We start from the raw sequence: 26,728 nt of genomic DNA, 5'->3' as shown, positions 1-26,728 counted from the left end.
TATAGGAAATACCACTGAATACTATGGATCAAAAGCAGAAAGCAGAGAGGATCAACATCCTTAGCTAAGGGCTAGCCCCTAAGGGACATGTATTTTTAAGTATTTCTGGCACCCTGTGTGTACAGGTAATGTAATAGCAAGCAGCCTTAGGGCAGTTCTCAGAAAGTTGTAGATGCTGGCTTGAGAATAAAAGCCCAACAAGAGCAGGTATGCGTGGTAACAGGATCTGAGGGAATTCAGACAGAGCACTGATGGCATCTGCATCAGTGAGTTTGCTTCCTTTTAAAACCACAGAAACTATAGTGTTCGTTCACTTAAAAAAATGGCCCTTTTCAGAACTCTTCTTTCTTGATGACGTGCTTTAAATAATCAGGATATTGGCTTTCTGTTCATCTTTTTTTGAGACATGTCTCTTCAGGTCTTTGCCTATTTTTAATCAGGTTATTTGTTTTCTTACTCTTGAGTTATTTATGGTCCATACATACTTTGGATGTTAATCCCTTCTCATGTATATAGTTTGCAAATATTTTCCTCTCACTCCATAGGTTGTATTTTTACTCTTGATGGTTTCTTTTGCCATACAGAGGCTTTTTGGAATAAAGTCAAGATCTGTGTTGAATAACATGGTGACTGTAGTTAATAATAAATTGTATTTTTTTGAAAAATATTGGGATAATGAGCATAGAATGTTCTTATAACAAATGATAATTACATGAGAAGCAATGCATATGTAAATTAACTATATTTAGTCATTTCACAATGTTCATATATTTCAAAACATCATGTTATACACAGTAAATACATGTTTTTAAAAAGAAATAAAATAATGAAAATGAATTCATATATTCATCCAATGAATGTCATAGAAATGTTTTAGGCATGAAATAACAGAGTGTAGAAAAAGATAAAAGAATAAATATAACACTGTCTCTTTTTTCATCAGATGAAAATACAACAGGTTAAGGAAAAATGAATTGATTATAGAAACATGGAAGAAACACATTACAACATACTATGTGTGGGGCAGGAAGTAATTTACTTAGTGATCAGGCTACACAGAGGAAGTAACCTTTGTGTTGATCTAGTGTTGAGAATTCACTGGGGGTTTGGGCAAGAGAGTAGTGGATTTGATTGTATGTTTCTATTAGAAATTCTTGAATATTACCATAATAACAAAGACATGACAGAATAGCAAGAATATCAAAACATTGAAGAGAGGAATGTGAGAATTAAATGGTAGAAAAGTTAAAAGCAATAATAAAAATATGTTGTTTTAGTTAACTTTTCATCACTGTGACAAAAATAGCCTATAAGAACTACTTTAAGAAGGAAAAATTTATTTGGGGCTAATAGTTTCAGAGGTTTCAGTACATAGATGAATGACTTCATTGCTTTGGACCCAAGGTGAAGCTGCACGTCATGGCAAAAGGGCCCATCAGAGGAAAGCTGCTCAGCTCTTGGAGGGGTCAGAGAATAGAGTGGGAAGAGACAAAGGGACCCTAGGGAAAATGCACCCTCCTAGATATACACCCAGTGACATGCCTCTTCTAATTATGCCCTACCTGTCTCCAGTTGCCACGCAGTCCATTCAAACTAGGATGAACTGATTAGGTCACATCTCTCACAATCCAATCATTTCACCTCTGCAATAATATAGGAGGTTTTGGAGAATATTTCATATCCAAATAATTACATATGTGATATTAAGCTGCAATTTGAGGTTGAATGTGAAATTATTCAAAATGAAATAAAAAGCTAAAGGAATAAATTTTTGGATGATTTGAGTAAAAATTATTAATATCCTTTTAAATTTTTTTTAGTTGTAAAAGGACACAATACTTTTGTTTTATTTATTTATTTTTATATGGTGCTGAAGATCAAATTCAATGCTTCACACATGCTAGGCAAGCGGTCTACCATTGAGCCACAACCCCAGCCCCTATTATCCTTTGTTTTCTTTTTTGTAAAGAGGAAGGGAAAAGTTTGTTTTGGCTTGTGGTTTCAAAGATTCAGTCCATGGTTGGCCAGCTCCATTGCTCTGGGCCCAAGGTGAGGCAGAACATCATGGCATCAGGATAGTGGCAGACGAATGCTTCTCAGCTCATGGCAGCAGTGAAGCAGAGAGAGTGAGCCTAAATTAAAGTTTGAACTAGTTGTCACAGTGCTCACTGAGGTAAATAATTTGTCTAGAGATAGATATAGAAAAAAAAGAAGATGATTAAAAAGTGGTATATCCAGACAATGTAAATCTCATAGGAATAAAAGGGAAAAGAGCAATAAGTTTAAGGTGACTGTGGAGATTCAGGAGAAGGTCAATGCCACTTCCAAACCTTTGATCATCCTGTACCTGCGTGATCTAAGGGAAAAGAGTGCCACTTAGAAGTGCCATGCTGCAGTTAGGAAGTGTAGATAATGAGGCATGGGAGCTTGGGGCACTAGAAAGAAGATTCCTAAACGTGTATAATGAAAGCATGTTGTAGAGAGTGAGGTTAGAGAAGAATGAGCTTTGGGGAGATTAGTTAGGGTAGTCAAGGAATAAGAATCTAAGAAAGATAGGGTGATGAAATACTTGTATTGGGGATCAAGACCAGAGATGAAAGGCATAAGTCGAGTTCATTTTCCCTGGGTGCTTTAAATGAAACTTTTACTGTAGTAGCATATCATGTATGGGATTAGAGGTGGCAAGGACTGAGACAGAAGCAGTGCTAAGAAGATTGGAGGAAAACAGCATGATTGGGATAACTTGGTTTTTAGTTTCCATAAATTAAAACATTAAAATATGATTAACTTATAGTTTAGAATTTATATAACTGACTCATATACAATTATAGTATTTGATCAAATGTGGGGCAGTTACAGATTTTTTTGTGTTGAATGACAATAGGAGAATTTGGGTGCTTTAAATTATAAAATGGAGAGCTTCCAATCACTCCTGCAAGGTAGGCGGGCCTGCGACCCACCGGCAGAGCCACCCCCTCCCCCCGTGCCTGCAAGGTAGACGGAACTGTGACCAACATCAGAACAGGCCAGACCTGCAACCGACAGACAGAACAGGCCCAGTGGCCTGAGGAAGGGTAGAGCCGCGCCCCCCCGCGCCTGCAAGGTAGGCGGACCTGCGACCCACTGGCAGAACAGCCCCAGAGGCCTGCAGAGGGGCAGTGCCGCTGCCTGCGCCTGCAAAGTAGGCAGTACTGCGACCACCGACAGAACAAGCCTAGCGGCCCGCAGAGGGACAAAGCCGCCGCCCGCGCCTGCAAGGTAGGCGGACCGGCTACCGACCGGCAGAGCAGGCCCAGCTGCCTGCCAGCGTGGTAGGCACATTGCCCCAATTAGAGGAGGGGCAGAGCCGCCGCCCGCGCCTGCAAGGGAGACTTTGCAACTATACAAGACCAATATAAATATATAGGGGGAAAATTCAATAGCACAACAGTTTCACCAAGTGGAAAGGAATGCGAACAGTATGAAGAGACAAGGAAAGAAAGGACCACAAGCAATGCATGTCAACTCAACGTTAGAAGAGGTAATAGCTGCAGCAGATGGAATGTCAGATAAAGAATTCAGGATATACATGCTTCAGATGATCTGGAGTCTCAAGGAAGACATCAGACAGCAAAATCAGACAATGAAAGATCACTTCAAAAATGAATTACATAAACAAATCCAAGAAGCAAAAGATAAACTATACAGGGAGATAGAGGTTATAAAAAACAAACAGAAATCCTAGAAATACAGGAAGCAATAAACCAACTTAAAAACTCAATTGAGAATACTACCAGCAGAGTAGAACACTTAGAAGATAGAATATCAGACAATGAAGATAAAGTATTTCAACTTGAAAAGAACATAGACAGCTCAGCAGGACTGTTAAGAAACCATGAGCAGAACATCCAAGAAATATGGGATAACATCAAGAGACCAAATTTAAGAGTCATTGGGATACAGGAAGGGACAGAGTTTCAAACCAAAGAAATGAGCAATCTATTCAATGAAATAATACGAGAAAACTTCCCAGACTTGAAGAATGAGACAGAATCCCAAATCCTAGAAGCCTACAGGACGCCGAATGTGCAAAATCATAAGAGACCCACACCTAGACACATTATAATGAAGATGCCCAACATACAGAATAAGGAGAGAATTTTAAAAGCTACAAGAGAAAGGAAGCAGATCACATTTAGGGGTAAGCCAATCAGGATAACAGCTGATCTTTCAACACAGACTCTGAAAGCTAGAAGATCCTGGAATAACATATTTCAAACACTGAAAGAAAATGGGTTCCAACCAAGAATTGTGTTTCCAGCGAAATTAAGCTTCAGGATGGAGGATGAAATTAAAACCTTCCACGATAAACAAATTTAAAAGAATTTGCAGCTAGAAAACCATCTCTTCAAAACATCCTTGGCAAAACATTACAGGAAGAGGAAATGGAAAATAACAATGAAAACCAACAGTGGGAGGTAGGACAGTAAAGGGAGGAAAAATAATCAAAGAGGAAAACAAACCATGTTTAGTAACATAAATAAACAAATATGGCTGGAAGAACAACCCATATCTCAATAATAACCCTAAATGTTAATGGCTTAAACTCACCAATCAAGAGACACAGGCTAGTAGAAAGGATCACAAAACAAGACCCAACAATATGCTTCCTACAGGAGACGCATTTGATAGGAAAAGACATACATAGGCTGAAGGTGAAAGGTTGGGAAAAATCATATCACTCATATGGACTTCGGAAACAAGCAGGCGTGTCCATACTCATATCAAATAAAATAGATTTCAAGCCAAAGTTAATCAAAAGGGATAAAGAGGGACACTACATACTGCTTAAGGGAACCATACACAAACAAGACATAACAATCATAAATATATATGCCCCAAACAATGGTGCAGCTATGTTCATCAAACAAACTCTTCTCAAGTTCAAGAGTCTAATAGACCACCATACAATAATCATGGGAGACTTCAACACACCTCTCTCGCCACTGGACAGATCTTCCAAACAAAAGTTGAATAAGGAAACTATAGAACTCAATAACACAATTAATAACCTAGACTTAATTGACATATATAGAATATACCACCCAACATCAAGCAGTTACACTTTTTTCTCAGCAGCACGTGGATCCTTCTCAAAAATAGATCATATATTATGTCACAGGGAAACTCTTAGACAATATAAAGGAGTAGAGATAATACCATGCATCCTATCTGATCATAATGGAATGGAACTGAAAATCAACGATAAAAGAAGGAAGGAAAAATCATACATCACTTGGAGAATGAACAATAGGTTACTGAATGATCAATGGGTTATAGAAGACATCAAGGAGGAAATTAAAAAATTCTTAGAGATTAATGAAAACACAGACACAACATATCGGAATCTATGGGACACATTGAAAGCAGTTCTAAGAGGAAAATTCATTGCTTGGAGTTCATTCCTTAAAAAAAGAAAAAACCAACAAATAAATGATCTCATACTTCATCTCAAAATCCTAGAAAAAGAAGAGCAAAACAACAGCAAAAGAAGTAGAAGGCAAGAAATAATTAAAATCAGAGCTGAAATTAATGAAATGAAAACAAAAGAAACAATTGAAAAAATTGACAAAACTAAAAGTTGCTTCTTTGAAAAAATAAACAAAATCGAAAGACCCTTATCCATGCTAGCGAAGAGACGAAGAGAGAGAACTCAAATTACTAGCATACGGGATGAAAAAGGCAATATCACAACAGACACTTCAGATATACAGAAGATAATCAAAAATTATTTTGAATCCTTATACTCCAATAAATTAGAAGATAGTGAAGGCATAGATAAATTTCTTAAGTCATATGATCTGCCCAGATTGAGTCAGGAGGATATAGAAAACCTAAACAGACCAATATCAATTGAGGAAATAGAAGAAACCATCAAAAGACTACCAACTAAGAAAAGCCCAGGTCAGGATGGGTATACAGCAGAGTTTTAAGAAACCTTTAAAGAGGAACTAATACCAATACTTTTCAAGCTACTTCAGGAAATAGAAAAAGAGGGAGAACTTCCAAATTCATTCTACGAGGCCAACATCACCCTGATACCTAAACCAGACAAAGACACTTCAAAGAAAGAAAACAACAGACCAATATCTCTGATGAACCTAGATGCAAAAATCCTCAATAAAATTCTGGCGAATCGGATACAAAAACATATCAAAAAAATTGTGCACCATGATCAAGTAGGATTCATCCCTGGGATGCAAGTGTGGTTCAATATACGGAAATCAATAAATGTTATTCACCACATCAATAGACTTAAAAATAAGAACCATATGATCATCTCAATAGATGCGGAAAAAGCATTCAACAAAGTACAGCATCCCTTTATGTTCAAAACTCTAGAAAAACTAGGGATAACAGGAACATACCTCAATATTGTAAAAGCAATCTATGCTAAGCCTCAGGCTAGCATTATTCTGAATGGAGAAAAATTGAAGGCATTCCCTCTAAAATCTGGAACAAGACAGGGATGCCCTCTCTCACCACTTCTGTTCAACATAGTTCTCGAAACACTGGCCAGAGCAATTAGACGAAAGAAATTAAAGGCATCAAAATAGGAAAAGAAGAACTTAAATTATCACTATTTGCAGATGACATGATTCTATACCTAGCAGACCGAAAAGGCTCTACAAAGAAACTATTAGAGCTAATAAATGAATTCAGCAAAGTGGCAGGATATAAAATCAACACGCATAAATCAAAGGCATTCCTGTATATCAGCGACAAATCCTCTGAAATGGAAATGAGGACAACCACTCCATTCACAATATCTTCAAAAAAAAAATAAAATACTTGGGAATCAACCTAACAAAAGTGGTGAAAGACTTATACAATGAAAACTACAGAACCCTAAAGAGAGAAATAGAAGAAGAACTTAGAAGATGGAAAAATATACCCTGTTCATGGATAGGCAGAACTAACATCATCAAAATGGCGATATTACCAAAAGTTCTCTATAGGTTTAATGCAATGCCAATCAAAATCCCAATGGCATTTCTTGTAGAAATAGAGAAAGCAATCATGAAATTCATATGGAAAAATAAACGACCCAGAATAGCAAAAACAATGCTAAGCAGGAAGTGTGAATCAGGCGGTATAGCGATACCAGACTTCAAACAATACTACAGAGCAATAGTAACAAAAACAGCATGGTACTGGTACCAAAACAGGCGGGTGGACCAATGGTACAGAATAGAGGACACAGAAACCAATCCACAAAACTACAACTATCTTATATTTGATAAAGGGGCTAAAAGCATGCAATGGAGGAAGGATAGCATCTTCAACAAATGGTGCTGGGAAAACTGGAAATCCATATGCAACAAAATGAAACTGAATCCCTTTCTCTCGCCATGCACAAAAGTTAATTCAAAATGGATCAAGGAGCTTGATATCAAACCAGAGACTCGCAGTCTGATAGAAGAAAAGGTCGGCTACGATCTACATACTGTGGGGTTGGGCTCCAAATTCCTCAATAGGACACCCATAGCACAAAAGTTAATAACTAGAATCAACAAATGGGACTTACTCAAACTAAAAAGTTTTTTCTCAGCAAAAGAAACAATAAGAGAGCTAAATAGGGAGCCTACATCCTGGGAATAAATCTTTACTCCTCACACTTCAGATAGAGCCCTAATATCCAGAGTATACAAAGAACTCCAAAAATTAGACAATAAGATAACAAACAACCCAATCAACAAATGGGCCAAGGACCTGAACAAACACTTCTCAGAGGAGGACATACAATCAATCAACAAGTACATGAAAAAATGCTCACCATCTCTAGCAGTCAGAGAAATGCAAATCAAAACCACCCTAAGATACCATCTCACTCCAGTTAGATTGGCAGCCATTATGAAGTCAAACAACAACAAGTGCTGGCGAGGATGTGGGGAAAAGGGTACACTTGTACATTGCTGGTGGGACTGCAAATTGTTGCGGCCAATTTGGAAAGCAGTATGGAGATTTCTTAGAAAGCTGGGAATGGAGCCACCATTTGACCCAGCTATTCCCCTTCTCGGTCTATTCTCTAAAGACCTAAAATAGCATGCTACAGGGACACTGCTACATCGATGTTCATAGCAGCACAATTCACAATAGCAAGACTGTGGAACCAACCTAGATGCCCTTCAATAGATGAATGGATAAAAAAATGTGGCATTTATACACAATGGAGTATTACTCTGCATTAAAAAATGACAAAATCATAGAATTTACAGGGAAATGGATGGCATTAGAGCAGATTATGCTAAGTGAAGCTAGCCAATCCCTAAAAAACAAATGTGAAATGTCTTCTTTGATATAAGGAGAGTAACTAAGAACAGAGTAGGGTCGAAGAGCATGAGAAGAAGATTAAACAGGGATGAGAGGTGGGAGGGAAAGGGAGAGAGAAGGGAAATTGCATGGAAATGGAAGGAGACCCTCAGAGTTATACAAAAGTACATACAAAAGGAAGTGAGGGGAAGGGAAAAATAATACAAGGGGGACAAATGAATGTCAGTAGAGGGGGCAGAGAGAGAAGAGGGGAGGGGAGGGGAAGGGAGGGGGGATAGTAGAGGATAGGAAAGGCAGCAGAACTCAACAGACACTAGTATGGCAATATTTAAATCAATGGATGTGTAACTGATGTGATTCTGCAATCTGTATATGGGGTAAAAATGGGAGCTCATAACCCACTTGAATCAAAGTGTGAAATATGATATATCAAGAACTATGTAATGTTTTGAACAGCCAACAATAAAAAATTTAAAAAAAAAATTATAAAATGGAAAGAGACTTTATGAGAAGGCATGTAGAGGTATGCACCTACACTTGACTCCATGCTGCTAATCAGTGAAAAGCTGCTTTCATGCAAGTTCATGAATCCAGATAGAATTTCAGTAAAAAGCTGATTAATACTGTGTTTCTTCTTTGGCTGCAATTTTAGTATTGTTTGGAAAAGGGCTCCCCTTTCTTACTGATCAGTCTGAAATGTCCTTGACAATAAGACCAAATATCTGTGGATTAAAATTTAAAAAATAAAATTAAATTAAACTAATTGAAAAAAACAAACATATCTTAGTATATGCAACCTGGAGATTATGTTGATAATTTAGGCTTTTTAAATATAGTAATTCCAAGTGGCATATTCTGCTTAACTATGAAAATTGGCTTTTTATTAATATAAATCTTTTAAATCTTTTCTCAAAGTTGAGTATTTTTTCTCATTCATTTATTTACTAAATTACACACACATGCACACACACACACACACACACTTACACACTCCCAGGGCATTCTACCTTTTTTTTTTTTTTTAATTTGCAGCTGCTATCAAAGTACCCTATGTGAATGTGAAATGGACCTTGCTTACATAAATGGATTTTAGTAATGTTAAAATATAAATTTTGACTTTGTGGCAATTGTCATAAAATGGGTAATGCAAAACATATGTGTATACATATACACATATGTATATATATTTACTGAATATATATTGATCGAATATATATATATATATATATATATATATATATATATATATATATATACTGAATATACATATTCACTGAATCCCTGTCATGTGGCCAAGACTAGACTAGGTAATAGGTTTACATCTGTGAAGAAACACACAATCCCTACCTTCTCATCTTGTGTAGTTCAACTCAAACAGGCACCCAAACAACATCTATAGATTAGATGAACAGGAGAAAGTGTTTTCCAAGATGAGTAAAATACTAAAAAAATCCCAAATCTTTAATTTTTCTAAGATATTTGTAACTGAGTAAGTATAATAGTATATATGCCTGTAGACTTTTAAATTCTTAATGCATATTCAAAATGTTAATAGTTGCCATATTCTACTATATGCAAATCTTTTAATAACCTTAATGCTAAACCCAAAGATATTTCCTCTTCACTTCAATGCTAACATAAATTTTCTTTTTATCTCTAGACAATGCTCACACTTTACTGTGTAACCATGTTTTATTCCCTTATTTTTTATTTCTATGGCTTTCTCACAGTCATGAATCAATAAATGATTGCATAAAAAGTCCATATTTCCTGACAGATGTGATTTTTACACTGTATAGAGGAGAGATAAACAGTATATACCAGGGGTGTAATTGCCAGAGTCAATTTAAAGGGGATGGGTGCTTTGGTCCCCACTCTATCTGTTATTATCACATTCAAAATATGGTAGCTAACAAAATGTATACTGATGTCAAACAAGCAAATCACTCCCAAGGCATTCCACTCTTTTTTATTTGCAACTGCTATCATTGTATCCTATGTGAAATGGACCTTGCTTACATTTGGATTTTAGTAATGTTAAAACATAAATTCTGACTTTATGGCAATTGTCATAAAATGGGTAATGTGAAACATACTAAAGAATTTTTTAGAAGTGACAGGATACATGTCTTATCCTAATTTGCAGGGTTTTTTAAAATCAAAGTTGAAAGAATCGAAGGATATATTATGAATAAATTCAAGTTTATAGTCTTTGTGTTCTTATGTCATAGAAGCCTATTATAAACTGAGAAGAACCCAGAAAACAAAATAAGCCTTGCTTGGCCCTGTGAACCTGTGTGTAGCTAAAGTATTTTTTAACTTGACTTATTGCTATTGGACTTCATTTTATATTTTTAGCTTTTCAAAAGATATTTGATTAAATAAAGGATTGGATAAGTTATATATGTTACTGAGTGAGTGCTTCATCATTTCATTAAAAATGCTACACTTCTACATTTTTAGACTATTACCCAAAGGTTACTCTAATAATAACCTCCATTTGTAGTGCTCTTACTTCTGAGATAAACTTCTCATTTACCAGAAGACTGAATTTCCTGATTGAGAAATTTGTAATGATAAGAAACTGTGAGAAGCATTCATTTCTTTTAAGTCTGTTGTCAACTATATTCTACAAAAGCAAATTACGCTTAAGCAATAATGTTCAAAATGGATTAAACAAATAAAAAGCACCTGTCCATGAAGTAAGCCCAATGTATTTTCTATTTTCTTGTTGATCTGTTCAAAACTCTTCTGTTATTTAGTTGATTCATAACAGAATGATGTCCAAAGTAACTGTAAACCTAGTAATTTTTAAAAAAGTGAAACCAGAGAAGCACAAATTGGCAGAGTAGAGAAGGTGGCATTTCCTGCATGCTCTGTTGTTTGGAATTTGAAATGACAGGAATAGAGCTTTATAATGAGGTGAGTGAAGAAAAAGAAGACATGAGGAAAACATGTGACTCCAAATTGGCAGTGGTGCTGTCACCACAAAGGGAGACACAACACAAAGGGAAAGAACAACACAGTAGACAAAATGTGCTCCATGTTACTCAACTTCTAAGTGAGAAATTAAGGTGGAGATCTAGCCAGAGGAGTTTATGCCTAATCTTGTTCATATTGGATCTAAGAGTCTTTAGCAAAACTTCCACTCCATCTCAGTGAGTGCTTACTATGTGACCTAAAGCCCACCTGGCAAATCAGAATCCCAAAACACTTATAGAAAAGAGTGGGACCAGGGGGTTTCTAGGCAGAAGTACAAAGGAGAGTGTAATCTGATCTCCTTTTGAATTCTGTGGCTTAAACTATTACAGACATGATGAAAAGGACTGGGGAAATTAATCAGGTGGGTATGATTACATTCCAAGATGGAGATTTGGAAATCTGTATGTGGGTGGTAGGTGGGCTACAAGAAAACTGATGTGCACCATCCACTCTGCCCTATGAATGGAACTCTGGGGAGACACTAGAAACCCAGATATCCAACTAAGATTGACATCTAGTCAGCACTAGGGGTGCAAGGATTTAATCACTTTGGAGTACATATCCTAAAGTTCCAAAATGTCTTTCAAAGATTGACCCCATCATCCCCAAATAGATATCGCCAAACTCCCCAAATAGATGTCTTTACTACTTTCAACCAGGAAAAACAGTGATCTGAGATATCCAAACAAAATCCCAATAGAAGGCAATTGCAGTTGCACCCCCTGCACTGGTGTGCAGAGAAGCTGAGTCACCTCAACCAGCTCCACTTCCAATGTACTCCAGCAGGTGGAGAAGCAAAAGTCACAAAAGGAGATTGGTTTTAAATACCTTCCCTCTAAGAAGCACACAGGCCAAGAAGTAAAGGACAAAAGGAAAATCTGGAGAAGGACACAAATACTCAACACCAACTATCTCAGTGGAAAAGGTTTTTTTTTTTTCTTTTCTTCTTTTAGTGGGTTTTTTTTTCCTTATTTGTTTTATGTTTTTGTTGTTCTGGCATATTTATTGCTGGGTTAAATTATATATCTATATATCTATATATCTATATATCTATCTATCTATCTATCTATATATATATATAGATATATATATATATATCCCTATGTTTCTGGATTTTTAAAAAAAATTTCCTATTTTATCATTTCTTTTCCTTTTATTACCTTTTAATATTTTGTTCTATTTTTCTACATGGTAGTGACTTTTTTGTTTTATTCAGTTCTGTTTTTAACTTTTCATTCTTTTCAGTTTGTTGTTAGCTTCTGGGGTGGGAGTATTGTTCTGCTCTACTTGTTTGCTTGTTTTATTATTCTTTCTGTCCTCACCTCTCCCTCTAATAGCAAAATATCTTGCTCACTCTCTTCTACTGCATTGCTTCTTCCTTCTTTAGGTCCTTCAGGCACTATCTTGCTTCCACTTTCTCTACTCTCACCTTTGGAATATTCCCACCTTCCTCTTACATTTATATCCTAATATCTTTACTCTTTTTTTTAAGAGAGAGAGAGAGAGAATTTTTAATATTTATTTTTTTAGTTTTCGGTGGACACAACATCTTTATTTTATTTTTATGTGGTGCTGAGGATCGAACCCAGTGCATGCCAGGCAAGTGTGCTACCACTTAAACCACATCCCCAGCCCCTAATATCTTTACTCTTAATGGACTATGATTTTATTTTGTTTTGTTTTTGTGATGCTGGGGATTGAACCCAGGGTCTTGTGCATGCAAGGCAAGCACTCTATCAACTGAGCTATATCCCCAGCCCTGGACCATGCTATTAAAATCTTTTTAAAACATTTAGTCTATCCTTTTAGAGAATGGAATAAGTTTTTCAGAGGAAGCCACACTACTACAGCAGCTCCCCAAGAGTGAATCAAAACAGAAGTTCAGCACTGGCAAATTGAGTCTACAAAGCTGAGAAGAGCAAAAAATTCTTTGCTTGAAACAAGCAATCTAAGATCTGGATGAGAAGGCTGACTGATGTTGGTGGGGAAAGAGGAACTGAGACCATTTAAATTCAGACTGAATCGGTGAAACTTTAGTCATCTTTGTCCAAGCCTAGAAAGAGGTGGAGAACAGGCTGATAATACATTTTACTCTCCACCCTTGAGTATGTGGTCTGAGACTCCCAGAAAAAAGCAGGGAGGGGTGTCAAAGCATTCCAGCCAAGATAGAAGGGAAATCCTGCTGTGAAAATCTGCACGCAGACTCCCCTAAGAAGTTTGAACACTTAGGGTCAGAACTGAGAATACACTGCCCAATGACTTAAACCCCAGAAAGAAAAGACTCTCAAAAATCTGACCAAGAGAAATGAATAAATGAATGGCTGGATGAAAGAATGAATGAATGAATGAACAAATAGATTCCAGAAAAAATGGTAGAGGGAAAATAGCAAATCTTAACTCCTCCACAGCCCAAAATCAAGCAGTGGAAAAACAAGCTGTCCAAAAAGCCAAATATATTTTTAAAGTAATTTTTACTTTCCTTATAATCTAATTTCTCAACAAATTCAAAAATTGCTCTAATTTATCATTCAGAATAGTGGACTGCAAGAGAATATTGTTAATAAGTTTTTAAAAAGATTGATTAGTGTAACACATAGTTCTGACTTGGCTGTAATTATTGGTGATTATCATCCCCTCTCAAGGTGTCACTAGAGACTAGATATAGTGGTAAGTTCAAATTGAGAGAAAATATTGACACAAATACTTTTTCTCAATCCAGTATATATAGTAAAGAAAAAGTAACTCCCTTAAAAAGTCCTTTATATATAAAAGTAGAGGAGATAATTATCCCAGAAGATGGGTAGAAATACTAACAATATGAAAAAACAAGGAAACAAGCCACCCCAAATAGCTCACAACACAACTGACCCCACTGACATGACAGTGGAGGAAATATCAGAAAAATAATTTAGAAAATTAATAATTAAAATGTTCAATGAATAAAGAGAATATCTAACAAATAAACTAAGAGAGAATATATAAAAGGTGAAAAGAAATTTCAATAAGAAAATAGAGATTTTGAAAAAAGAACCAAACAGAAATCCTTGAAATGGAAATTCAATAAATGAGATTAAATATTCACTTAAAAGCATCACCAATAGATTAGACTGCTTTAAAGAAATAGTCTCTGGACTTGAAAATAAAGTATATAATTTTGAAAACAGACATTATTAAGATATATTGAGAACATGACTAGAACATTCAAATATTTGGGATAACTTTAAGATACCAAACCTAAAATTCACTGATGCACATAAAACACTGAAATACAAATTAAAGGAATGCATGCCTTTTTGTTTAAATAATACCTAATAATTTTCCAAACCTGAGGAACAAGGTAGAAATTCAAATACAAGAGGCATTTAGAACCCAAATAAACAAGATCAAAACATATGCACTCCAAGATGTATTATAATTAAAATAACTAATAAATAGAATAATGATAGAATCTCAAATTCTGAAAGAGAAAAACAGCAGGCTACAAGTAAGCCAATTAGATTTTCACCTGATTTCTCAGCCTAGTTCCTAAAAGCCAGAAGGGATTGGAATTATAAATAATATATACCAAGCCATGAAAGAAAATAAGTGCCATCTTTACAGAAGAAAAAATAAACATGGTCAACAAATATATGAAAAATGTTCAACATCTCAAGCAATTAGAGAAATGTAAATTACACCTATGCTGAGATTTTATCTCATTCCAGTCATGATTGCAATTATTAAGAATACAAGTAATAATAAATGTTGGAAAGGATGTGGAGAAAAAGGTACATTCATATATTGCTGGTGGAACTGCAAAGTGCACCCCCTCTGTAAAGCAGTATGGAGATTCATCAGAAAATTGGAGTAGAACCACCATTTTACCCAGTTATCCCACTCTTTAATATATACCCAAAGGACTTAAAATCAACATACTATAGTGACACAGCCTCATCAACATTTATAGCAGCTCAATTCACAATAGCTAAGCTATGGAAACAATCTAGATGTCCTTTAACAGATTAATGGGTAAAGAAAATGTGGTACATATACACAGTGGAATATTAGTAATAAAGAAGAATGAAATTATGGCATTTGCTTGTATATGTATGGATCTGGAGACTATAATGCCAAGTGAAATAAGTCAATCCCAAAAAACCAAAGGCCAAATAATTTCTTTAATATGCAGACACTAACACACAATAAGGTGGGGAGGGGACAGAAGTTCATTAGATTAGACAAAGGAGAATGCAAGGAAGAGAGGAATGATGGGAATCAGAAAGACAGTAGAATAAATCGAACGTAACTTTCCTATGTTCATATATGAATACATGATCAATGAAACTCAACATCATGTACAACCACAAGAATGGGATCCTTATTAGAATGTTTTTACTCCATGTATGATTAATATATCAAAATATACTCTATTGTATATCTAAAAACAACAAACTAATTAAAAAAAACACATGTGCCAAAAAGATTACTATAAACTACCCTTAAAAATTGGAGATAAAAAAAAAAACTTTCATGACCATCAGAAACGAAAAGAAGACATAACCACTAAGCCTGTACTACAAAACATACTCAATGAAATGTTTCATGCAGAAGAAGTAAAACATAATATCAGAATCAGCATATGGATGAATCTTAGTATATGGATTAAGTATTAGAAATAAAATGAAATGGCAGGAAATAAAATCATCTCTCTATAAAAATAATGAATATAAATGTTTGAACTTCTCTAGTCAAAAGGCATAGATTAGCAAAATGGACTAAAAAAAAAAAAAAAAAAAAAACAAGGCTGAACCAAGGCATTTATAAGAGACACACCTTACAGGCAAAGATCCATGGGCTGGAAGACTGGAGAAAGATATACCATGCAAGTGGAGAACTGAAAGCAAGCAAAGGTAGGAACTAAGTACCAACTAAGTAGACATCAAGCCAAAAATAATCAAAAGAGACAAAGAAGGTCACTTAATACTGGTTAAGGGAATCATCCAACAAGATATAATGATTATAAATATTTATGTCCCAAACATTTTAGTGCACCCCACATACATTAAAAAAAATCAAGTAGACACGAATACAATAATACTGTGTGATTTCAATATATCTTGCTCACCAAAAGATATGTCATCCAGATCTAAACTAGTAAAGACTCTTAAGAACTATACTATTAATCAATCATACCTAATAGACATGTCTAGAGTATTTCATTCATCAACAACCAAATTCATTCTCTTCTTAGTGAAACATGGAACCTTCTCCAAAATAGGCAATAGTTCTGAAGACAAATCAGTTCTTAGTTTATGAGAGCATGTAAATGGTCTAAACTATCCAACCAAATAATATAGGTTTGTAGAATGTATTAAAAAACAAGATCCAACCATATATTGATTACAAAAGACTCTCCTAAACAAAGACACTCACAGGCTGAAAGTGAAAAGATAGAAAAAGATATACTGTGCAAGTACAGACTGAAAGGAAGCAGGAATAGCCATTTTCATTTCAGACAAGGTAGACTTCAGGCTAAAACTAATCAGAAGATGCAAACAAGGTAACTTTACACACCACTTAAAGAAATCATCAACAATATGATATAATGATTGTAAATACAAAATAGAGAGAATGTCTTACATCCTCTCAGATCACAATGGAATGAAATTAGAAATCAACAAGATAAAAAAGAGAAACCATTTTAACAAATGGAGATTAAATAATAACCTTCAAATGAAAAAGGATCAGAGACTAAGCCAGGGGAGAAATAAAAAAAAATTCTTAGAAACAAATCAGAAAAAGTGATACAACATATCAAATTCTCTGGGACAGTATGAAGGCAGTTCTAAGAGTAACCTTGAGTTCCTACACTTAAAAAAAGAAAAAAAAAAAAAAAAGAAGATCCCAAGTAAATAATCTAATGTTACACATATGTCTTAGAAAAAGAAGAACAAACTAATTCCAAAATCAGTTGAAGACAAGAAGTAATTAAAATCAAAGCCAAAATTAATGAAATTGAAAAAATAAAAGACAATGAATCAATGCATCAGAGTTGGCTCTTTGAAAAGATAGAGAAAATTGATAAACCCTTAACTAAACTAACAAAGACACATAGAAAGAGGGAGAGAGAGAGCACCCAAATGAACAAAATTAAAGATGACAAAGAAGATATCCACAAACATGTCTAAGATACAGAGGTAGAAATTATTTTGAAAATTTATATTCCAATAAACTGGAAAATCTAGAGATACTGACAAATTTCTAGATATAAATGATCTATCCAGACTAAACAAGGAGGATATAGAAAATCTAAACAGACCAATATCAAGAAATGAGATTAGAGTAAGAATTTAAAAATCTTCCAATAAAGAAAACCCCAGGATCAGATAGATTCTCAGTCAATTTCTATCAGATATTTAAGAAGAACTAACACCAAACCTCCTATTATTCTACAGTTTTCTTAGCAAGACCTCTAAAGCTCAAGAAATAAAACCAAGATAACAATACATGGGATGGCCTCAAATTTAAAAACTTTTCCACAGAAAAGGAAATTGTTAACAGCATGAATAGAAAGCCTGCATAATGGAAGAAAATGTTTGCCAGTTACTCCTCCAATGGAGGATTGATATTCAGAATATATAAAGAACTCAAAAAACTTACCACAAACATAACAAATAACCTAATCAATAAATGAGCAAGAAGCTGCTGTTGCCACCCAGGTAGCTGCACCATGACCTCAGACTTGTACCAACAATCCGTTAAAACATGGTAGATTACTATGAAGTCCTAAGCATGCAGAGACATGGCTCACCAGATGATATCAAAAAGGCATACCAGAAACTGGCTCTAAAGAGGCATCTAGAAGCTCTAAGAATGAAAAAGAAGCAGAGAGAAATTTTAAACAAGTAGCTGAAGCATATGAGGCATCATCAGATGCTTAAAAAAGAGATAGGACATCTATGACAACTTTGGCAAAGAAAGATTATATGGTAGAGGAGGAGGTGCTAGTCATTTTGATGGTCCATTTGAGTTTGGCTTCACATTCCAGAACCCAAATGATGTCTTCAGGGAATTTTTTGGTGGAAAGGACTCACTTTACTTTGACTTCTTTGAAGACCCTTCTGAAAACTTTTTTGGGACCTGAAAGGGTTCCTGAGGAAGCAGAAACCAAGGTACAGGTTTGTTTTTCTCTGTTTTCAGTGGATTTCTATAATTTGAAAGTGATTTTTCTTCATTTGATACAGGATTTACTTCATTTGGGTCACTAGGTCACAGTGGCATCACTTCATTCTCTTCTGCATCATTTGTCAGCAGCAGGATGGGCAACTTCAAATGTTTATCACCTTCTACCAAAATAGTAAAAGGCAGAAAAATCACTACAAAGAGAACTATTGAGAATGGTGAAGAGAAGTAGAAGTTGAAGAAGACAGCTAGTCAAAGTCCTTAACAATGTATAGTAAGGAACACTGCTACACTTGGATACAAGTAATTCAATGCATGCATTTAACAGAAATGTTAAATCATAACAAGAACCACTTGAAGATTAACAGGAACAGTTTTTGAAGATTTAAAATGAACTCAACTTTCAGTATTATTGTACCTAGCCTAAAGAATTTATGAACAGCTCATCATTGCCTTTATTTGTCATAGATCTTTGAATTTATTGTTGGGGCCATGAAATAGGAGTATTTTATATGTCTTCAAAATTGTTTTAATCTCTATATGCACTTTGCTCTTTTATTAAATGTAATCCAAGGTGAGACTTGACTTTTGAGTAATGCTAAGGTAAGATTATATTCTAATATCAGTGTGTATCTGCTTTCCACTGTGTTTGACATGTGAGTCAGGTAGTGTCAAACCGGCTGTGAAGTAAACATTGCCAGGATGAGTCATCTATGAAAATGATTTTGGCCTTTTTTTTCATTATTTAACAATGAAAGATATTAATACATTAATAGTAAAGTATATATGGTTTACTATAAGTTTAATGATGTTTCCTAGTTGTGCATGAATGCTGGAAAGTTAGTATAAGTTTTGACAATTATTTAAATACATAATGTGGTTTAAAAGGTTTAAAAGAGTTGGTAAACTGGATCTTTGTCATTTGCTTAAAAAATAAAATTTAGCAAAAAAACAGGCAAGAGAGCTAAACAGATATTTCTCAAAAGAAACATATACAACTGACTAACAAATATATGAAAAAAGGGACAACATCCTAGCAATAGGAGAAATGCAAATTAAAACTACATTGATATTTCATTTCACTCCAATCAGAGCAATCAGAGTGGCAATTATCAAGAATATAAATAATAATAGTAATTGCCTTTGTGGTCCTTGGAGATGTGGGGAGGAAAAGAATACTCATATATTATTAGCGGGACTGCAAATTACTACAACTGCTCTGGAAAGCAGTATGGAAATACCTCAGAAAGCTAGAAATGGGACCACCATATGAATCAGCTATCTCACTCTTTGGTATTTACCCAAAATAACTAAAATCCGAATATTACAATGATATAGGCGCATCAATGTTTATAGAAGCAAAATTTACAATAGCCACATTATGAAATCAGTGTAGGTGCCCATCAACAGAAGAATGGTTTAAAAAAAGTTTTATATATATGTATATATATATATATATATATATATATATATATATATATAAACACACATATATCTCTATATACACATATAACTAATAAAATATAAATATACATGCACTAATAAAAACATTAAAAAATCAATCAATATAAAGTGAAAACAGTTATAGTCATTAGGTAAAGCAAGCTCCCTCTATTCTTTTATTGCAAACTGACTCTCTAAGGTGGATGGAATTCGTGATACAACATTTCTAATTTTATAGTAGCAAGTGACTATTAATTCAACTTTAATTTTTAAGACGTTTAGTGGCATTACATGTCTTCCATATAGACATTTTCATATGGTAATTTGATGCTTATGCTCATGTTACTAACTGTATTGCCATATAGGAAACTGGATGAAGCTAGGGTACTTATTTCAAGCTCAACACTTCATAGTCTCTTCATAGTTTGCGTATGTTTTAAACTCCAAGCTGAACTTCCATATAGAAAATAAAGATAATGATTACATAATAGACTCCATCACTATATAACACAGCCATAAGAAACTCAAGTATTTCCATTTATTTATATATTCACTTTTGAGGCCCATTTAAAACATAATTAAATCATAAGTATGGAATTTCATTCAATATTTCCATATTTTCATACTGACTTTGAGTAAAAGTCAATGAAAAACTGAATTGATTGGTCCATATATAGTTTTGACACATGAATAATTTCTAAATATTATAACTGAATCCCTACTAAAGAAGTAATAGAATTGGAAATAGCTTGATTTTTTTTAAATACAGAAATATCATTTTAACTAAGAAAATTGTTCCTTTATTAACAGATGGAAATTTGTCAAGACATGGCACTCTTTTCCATTCAAAATACTCCATAGTCCATAAAGACCATAAAGCAACTTTTAGGTTAAAAGTCATATGTGCATTCAGCCACACTGTGAAGGTTTCCAGTAGAAAATGACAGGCAGCCACCTATATAGCCTACTGTATAAAAGTGGGCATAGCTCCTGTCTCCATGTGGGAGTGAAGGCAACATGAATATCAGTTTTCATTACTGATAAAATATCACTTGCTCCCTCATTTTGAAGACTACATAAAAATATAGTTTATAAACATATGAAAGAGTATTCATCTCTAGGCAATAAAAAGGCACACTCAGTCTGAGAGTAGTAAATATACTGTATCATTTCATATTCAGCATAATCCTGTGAGATATGTTGGTATCATTATGCCAATAAATAAGGTAACCAACTTCCCAAGAGTTAAATCATTTTTAGGATATACTGTACACTGGAATATAAATCCCTTCTCCTCACTAATTTTCCCATTGAGAGACGCTTCCCAGTTTTACATATTCGCCAAAAAGGCATATAACAGCTTCTAGCTAGTGTTTTTGAAAGGTTCTCTCAGTGAGCTCCAAGGACCACAAAGGCAATGATCCTTAATTAAATGTCTAGGACCAAGGAGACTGTAAGAGTTGAAGATACAAGGATATAGCCAGCAATATGGATATATCAAGGAACTTTGGTACTGAACAAATCCTTGGGGTTTTTTAATTAATTTTATTTTTTTAAGTACACAACAGCAGAATGCATTACAATTCTTATTACACACATAGAGCACAATTTTTCATATCTTTGTATAGAAAGTATGTTGACACCCATTGGAGTCTTCATACATGTACTTTGGATAATGATGTCCATCACATTTCACCATCCTTGCTAATCACCTGCTCCCTCCCGTTCCCTCCCACTCCTCTTCCCTATCTACAATTCATATATTCCTCCCATGCTCCCCCTCCCTACCCTATCTATGAGTCAGCCTCCTTGTATCAGAGAAAACATTTGGCATTTGTTTTGGGGGGATTGGCTAACTTCACTTAGCATTATCTTCTGCAATGCCATCCATTTACCTGAAAATGCCATGATTTTATTCTCTTTTATTGCTAAGTAAAATTCCATTGTGTATATATGCCACATTTTTAATCCATTCATCCACTGAAGGGCCTTTAGATTGGCTCCACAGTTTAGTTATTGTGAATTGTGCTGATATAAATATTGATGTGGCTGTGTAAATGGGATGGAATCAAACTAAAAAGTTTCTTCTCAGAAAAAGAAACAATCTATGAGGTGAACAGAAAGCCTACATCCTGGGAGCAAATTTTTACCCCTCACACATCAGACAGAGCACTAATCTCTAGGGTATATAAAGAACTCAAAAAGCTAAATAACCCAAATAACCCATTCAACAAATGGGCCAAGGACCTGAACAGACACTTCTCAGGAAGAGGATACACAATCAACCAACAAATATATGAAAAAATGCTCATCATCTCTAGCAATTAAAAAAAATGCAAATCAAAACTTCTCTAAGGTATCATCTCACTCCAGTCAGAATGGCAGCTATTATGAAGACAAACAACAATAAGTGTTGGCAAGGATGTGGAGAATAAGGCACATTCATACCTTCTGGTGGGACTGCAAATTGGTGCAGCCAATATGGAAAGCAGTATGGAGATTCCTTGGAAATCTGGGAATGAAACCACCATATGACCCAGCTATCCCTCTCCTTGGGCTAAACCCAAAGGACTTAAAAATCCTTAGTCTTGACCAGAAATACTTCCTATTTATGGCAATAAGAAATGTTCCAAGTTTGTTAAGACTCACCAGATAAATTTTATGTAACAAAAGGATTAACAAGTAATGACTGAACTCTCAGCACAGTCATATTTCTTTTCTTATAGAAAAGTGTGTATGCATATTATATTACATATATACTTCTTCTTAGAAATGATCAGATCATTAGCAAGGACAATATCTTTCTTACTTGGTCCAGGGTTTTGTTTTTTCATTTTTTGCTTTGTGTTCTGTTCTGCACTGTTAATCTTCTTAGAGAATAAGCTGTTCTCACCCTATACAGAATTAATCAAAATATTGATTAATGATTATTATCATTCTTGTTAACCTTTGCTTATGCACTTATTTAGCCTTTACATGTTGTGATGATCAACTGATTCCCGTAATGGTTAGCTTTCCCCAACACACAGAATACTGGTAGTCTACATGGCTCTAAACTTCGTCTGCTCTTTTTGATTCTTAACTGCAAAAGTAGGGTGGGTTATACTCCTGTTTGCAAAGTAATTTTTTGATGATTACAAACCGAAAACAAAGAAACAAGAGTGTAATAATGGCTATCATCCACTACTGTGGCAACTCTTTTTAATCACGTGCCTAATGTCACCTGGGTCTGAATACCATGCTCCTCAAAATTTGCCCCAGGAACAAACTGCATCAGCATCACCTAATTCAGGAGCTTGTCAAAAAGGCAAATTCTGAAACCAGTCCATGTCTTTTGAATAGAATGCCATAGTTGTCCAGAAACTCTGCATGTTTAGTACAATTTTACAAATTATCTTAATACAAAATAAGCTCAATAAGAATGGTGAAGTAAGGTAACTTAAGATTCCAAATGAATAAAATCCATTCTCAAAAGGTATTCTTTCCTCTAGTCTGTTGGGGAGGGAAGAATCTTACTGGCAGAAGCTTGAATACCTGGAGCACCTTAGTCCAGGCTAAATCCCAACTCAATGATATTGGATGAGAACAAATCGCTCAGCTTTTCTAGGCTTTAATTCTTAATTCAAACTGAACCACCACTAGAGTGGAGTTATACGTATTTAAAACAGAGCTTAGCATACATATATAGAAACTATAAGACTATAAATATGCACTTGCTGAGAAATCAGTACATGCATTTAAAAATAGGAACTTGTGATTCCAAAAATTATTACTCCTAATTATGTAAATAAGAGCATTGTAAATGATTATCATTTTTCTTTCAAGTCAGATCAGTCTTTTGAATTTTGGCAAAATGAATAAATGAGGTATTAAATTTTAAAAAACTTCCACACAGGGAAAATACAGATACTAATTTACTTGACATTTTTTTCATTACTAATTATTTCTGATATGTGATCATTTATAAAATATTATAGCATTTTATGATACAACTATGTATAGTTATAATAATCATATATTATTTTAAAAAGCAAAAACATAGCTTATATTTTAGTTGTGGAATAAAGTGAAATATGTGAAACAATTAGAAAGCTATCAAAAGCTAAACTGTAAGGAACTAATAGGCGGTTTTCAGGAGTGAAACTCTTATAGCTTCTATGTTAGTCAATATAAAGTGTCAGCAGTAGTAAGACTTGCCTGCCTATGAAGAAATAAAGATTTGAAGGACCGACAGTAAGGGAGGGCAGTCGAGGTGGTAGGAAAGGCATGAGCCAAGACAGAGAGGCAAAATGATTTTGCACAGAGCATGGGCAGAGACTATCTGATAAAGTTGGAGCTCAGTGTGGGAAGCCTACTTGTAAGTTACACTAGGGAAAGCAAGACATATTTGAACCTGCTGTGGTAGAAAATAGAACCACTGTTAGCTTAAGAACCTAGAAATGACAAGATTGAACTGATATTTTGGTGATTTTTAAAATACCAATGAAGTATAGCATTGATTGACTCTCAGACAATCAAGAAACAGGAATGACAGCATCTTTATAATCACCTTAGTATGTAAAATACTTGAGGAGAACAGGTAAATCAGACATCCTAAAGAAAAAAAAATAACAGATATATTTTTGTGTTTTTAATATAGTATACAAAGTGAAAGAAGGAATTGTTTTTTAAAAAACATTCGGAGTTATATTCAACTTCAAGTTTCCTACTACTGCCATAACAAATAACATAAAAATGTGGCATGAAACAATAAAAATGTATCCTCCTTTCTATAAAGACCCTTGTGATTACAGTTTGCCCATTCCAGTAATACAGGATAATGTCTCCAAATCAAGACCATTAATCACATAGAATGTCATTTTTGCCCTGCAAGAAGCATATTCATATAATCCAGATATTGCAATATGGGCATTTTAAGGTTGCCATTGTTCTCCCTACCCACCAGGGTTGAACAAAGGAAAATAATGACTGTCATTGAGTTCTATATGCCAAATATATATTATACAGTCCTAATGTCATACATCATGAAAATTTGTAAAAAGGGGAAGAGAAATATCTCCCAGTGTAAACTCAGTTTTCTTTGTTTGTTTTCAACTTCAGAGAGCAACCTTTTACTGGAAAAGTCAGGGATTATGATTTGGGGTTTCTTTTTGTTGAATGAACTATGAACATTGTTTAAATTTATTTGAAGTAGCTATTACAAACAGTTGGAAATAAAACACTCAAATGCAACAGAAGTATTAGGAATACAAACAAACAAATAAAAAGAACTGAAATTATTAAAGTAGATGGATAATTAAAAGGATTAAAAGAGAAAAATTGGTGGTTTTAGGTGGACTAGAGGAAGAAGGAAGGCCAAAGTGGAGAACCCAGAGAGTGAACAGTAGCAGGGGGCAAAGAGAAGACTCTGCTGATAGAGGTCAAGAGCAGGAAATGTTACCAACTGCAAGAAGGAACTGAAGGAAGGCCTTGGCTTTGGTGAGGAGATAGTAATCTTTGGATCATTAGTGTCTGGATTCAAAGTACTTGGATAACAACTTTAAGTTACTAGAGGAAAAGAGATGCCTACATTTTAAGTAGAACCTATGAATGTTTATCATTGAGATATCATAGGAAAAACACTTCAGTATTTTCTTCTTGTTATATAAACATTTTATTTCCTTTCAAGAGCTTTCTTTTTCTTTCTTTCTTTCTTTCTTTTTTTTTAAATAATTACGTACCCAAGTTCTGGGAACTTTTCTGAGGTTCTGCAGGACAGTGTGTCTGTCTCACGCCCTTGCCTATTCCCTCTCTCTCAAGCCCCTGCTGTTTTCTCCACGCTGATATGAATACCTCTAATCTGTACCAAATCTCTCCCTGGGAGTTTGGCTCTCCAGAATTAAAATATTTTTATATTTCTTTCTTCAGAAAGACTGTTATTCTATAGCACAACACTACCCTTCTGTGGTGCCCTTAATGTATTTGTATTTCTGCTAGTGAGAGAAATTGCACATGATTCTCCTCACAATTTGTTGTAATTACTAGTACTTGGGCCCCAAATTTCACCTGTGAAAAGCTAAGAAACCTCCCATGATCTAGAGTCACATATCAGACAAAATCTGAAAATATTATCATCAAATTACAAATGTAAATTAAAATATTAAATAATAAAAATTAGAATATATGAGTATGAACACTGGGGTGGCTTATTTAAGCATGCATGAAGAATTAACATTATTTAAAGCAAGTGTTTGTGTTGTTTATATAAGATATCTACGTATGGACTGCGGATGTGGCTCAAGCGGTAGCGCACTCGCCTGGGTTCGATCCTCAGCACCACATAAAAATAAAATAAAGATGTTGTGTCCAACGAAAACTAAAAAATAAATATTAAAAAATTTCTTTCTCTCTCAAAAAAAGATATCTATGTATAGCTTATAGTATAGATGTATACACTTACATACATGTATATACACACTAATATACATACACATACACATATGCTCTGTATAGATGTGTATAATTTACATGCAGTCACTCATCACTTAATACAGGAATACATAAGAAATGCATTGTTAGGTGGGGTTTATCATTATGTGAACATTACTGAGTTTACTTACACAAACTTAGTATAACCTACTACACAACTAAGATATATGATCTATAAAATATACATATATATTATAGCCTATTTCTCCTAAGGCCATAATAAATAGCATAGGAGATTATTTCAAGCAAAGAGAAAATGAAGCAATTGAAATAGGAAAGTTAACAACATGGGTATGAGGTACATTTACTTCATGAATGGAAGAGCCCTCCTACACGCTCACAAGAAGACTAGCACTGAAGG

The 26,728-nt window shown here is 34.6% G+C and overlaps 1 pseudogene; it reads left to right on the top strand.

The window, feature by feature from the left end:
• The first annotated feature begins 18,039 nt into the window (after positions 1-18,039).
• On the top strand, positions 18,040-18,837 carry LOC124083202 (dnaJ homolog subfamily B member 6-like; annotated as a pseudogene).
• The last annotated feature ends 7,891 nt before the right edge of the window (positions 18,838-26,728 follow it).

Source organism: Marmota monax, unplaced genomic scaffold, assembly GCF_021218885.2.
Source record: "Marmota monax isolate L192 unplaced genomic scaffold, Marmota_monax_Labrador192_F-V1.1 WCK01_AAM20220418_F8-fsc00013, whole genome shotgun sequence".
Classification (NCBI taxonomy): domain Eukaryota; kingdom Metazoa; phylum Chordata; class Mammalia; order Rodentia; family Sciuridae; genus Marmota; species Marmota monax.
Note: the sequence above shows the minus strand (reverse complement) of the source record. Positions and strands in the feature narration are given on the sequence as shown.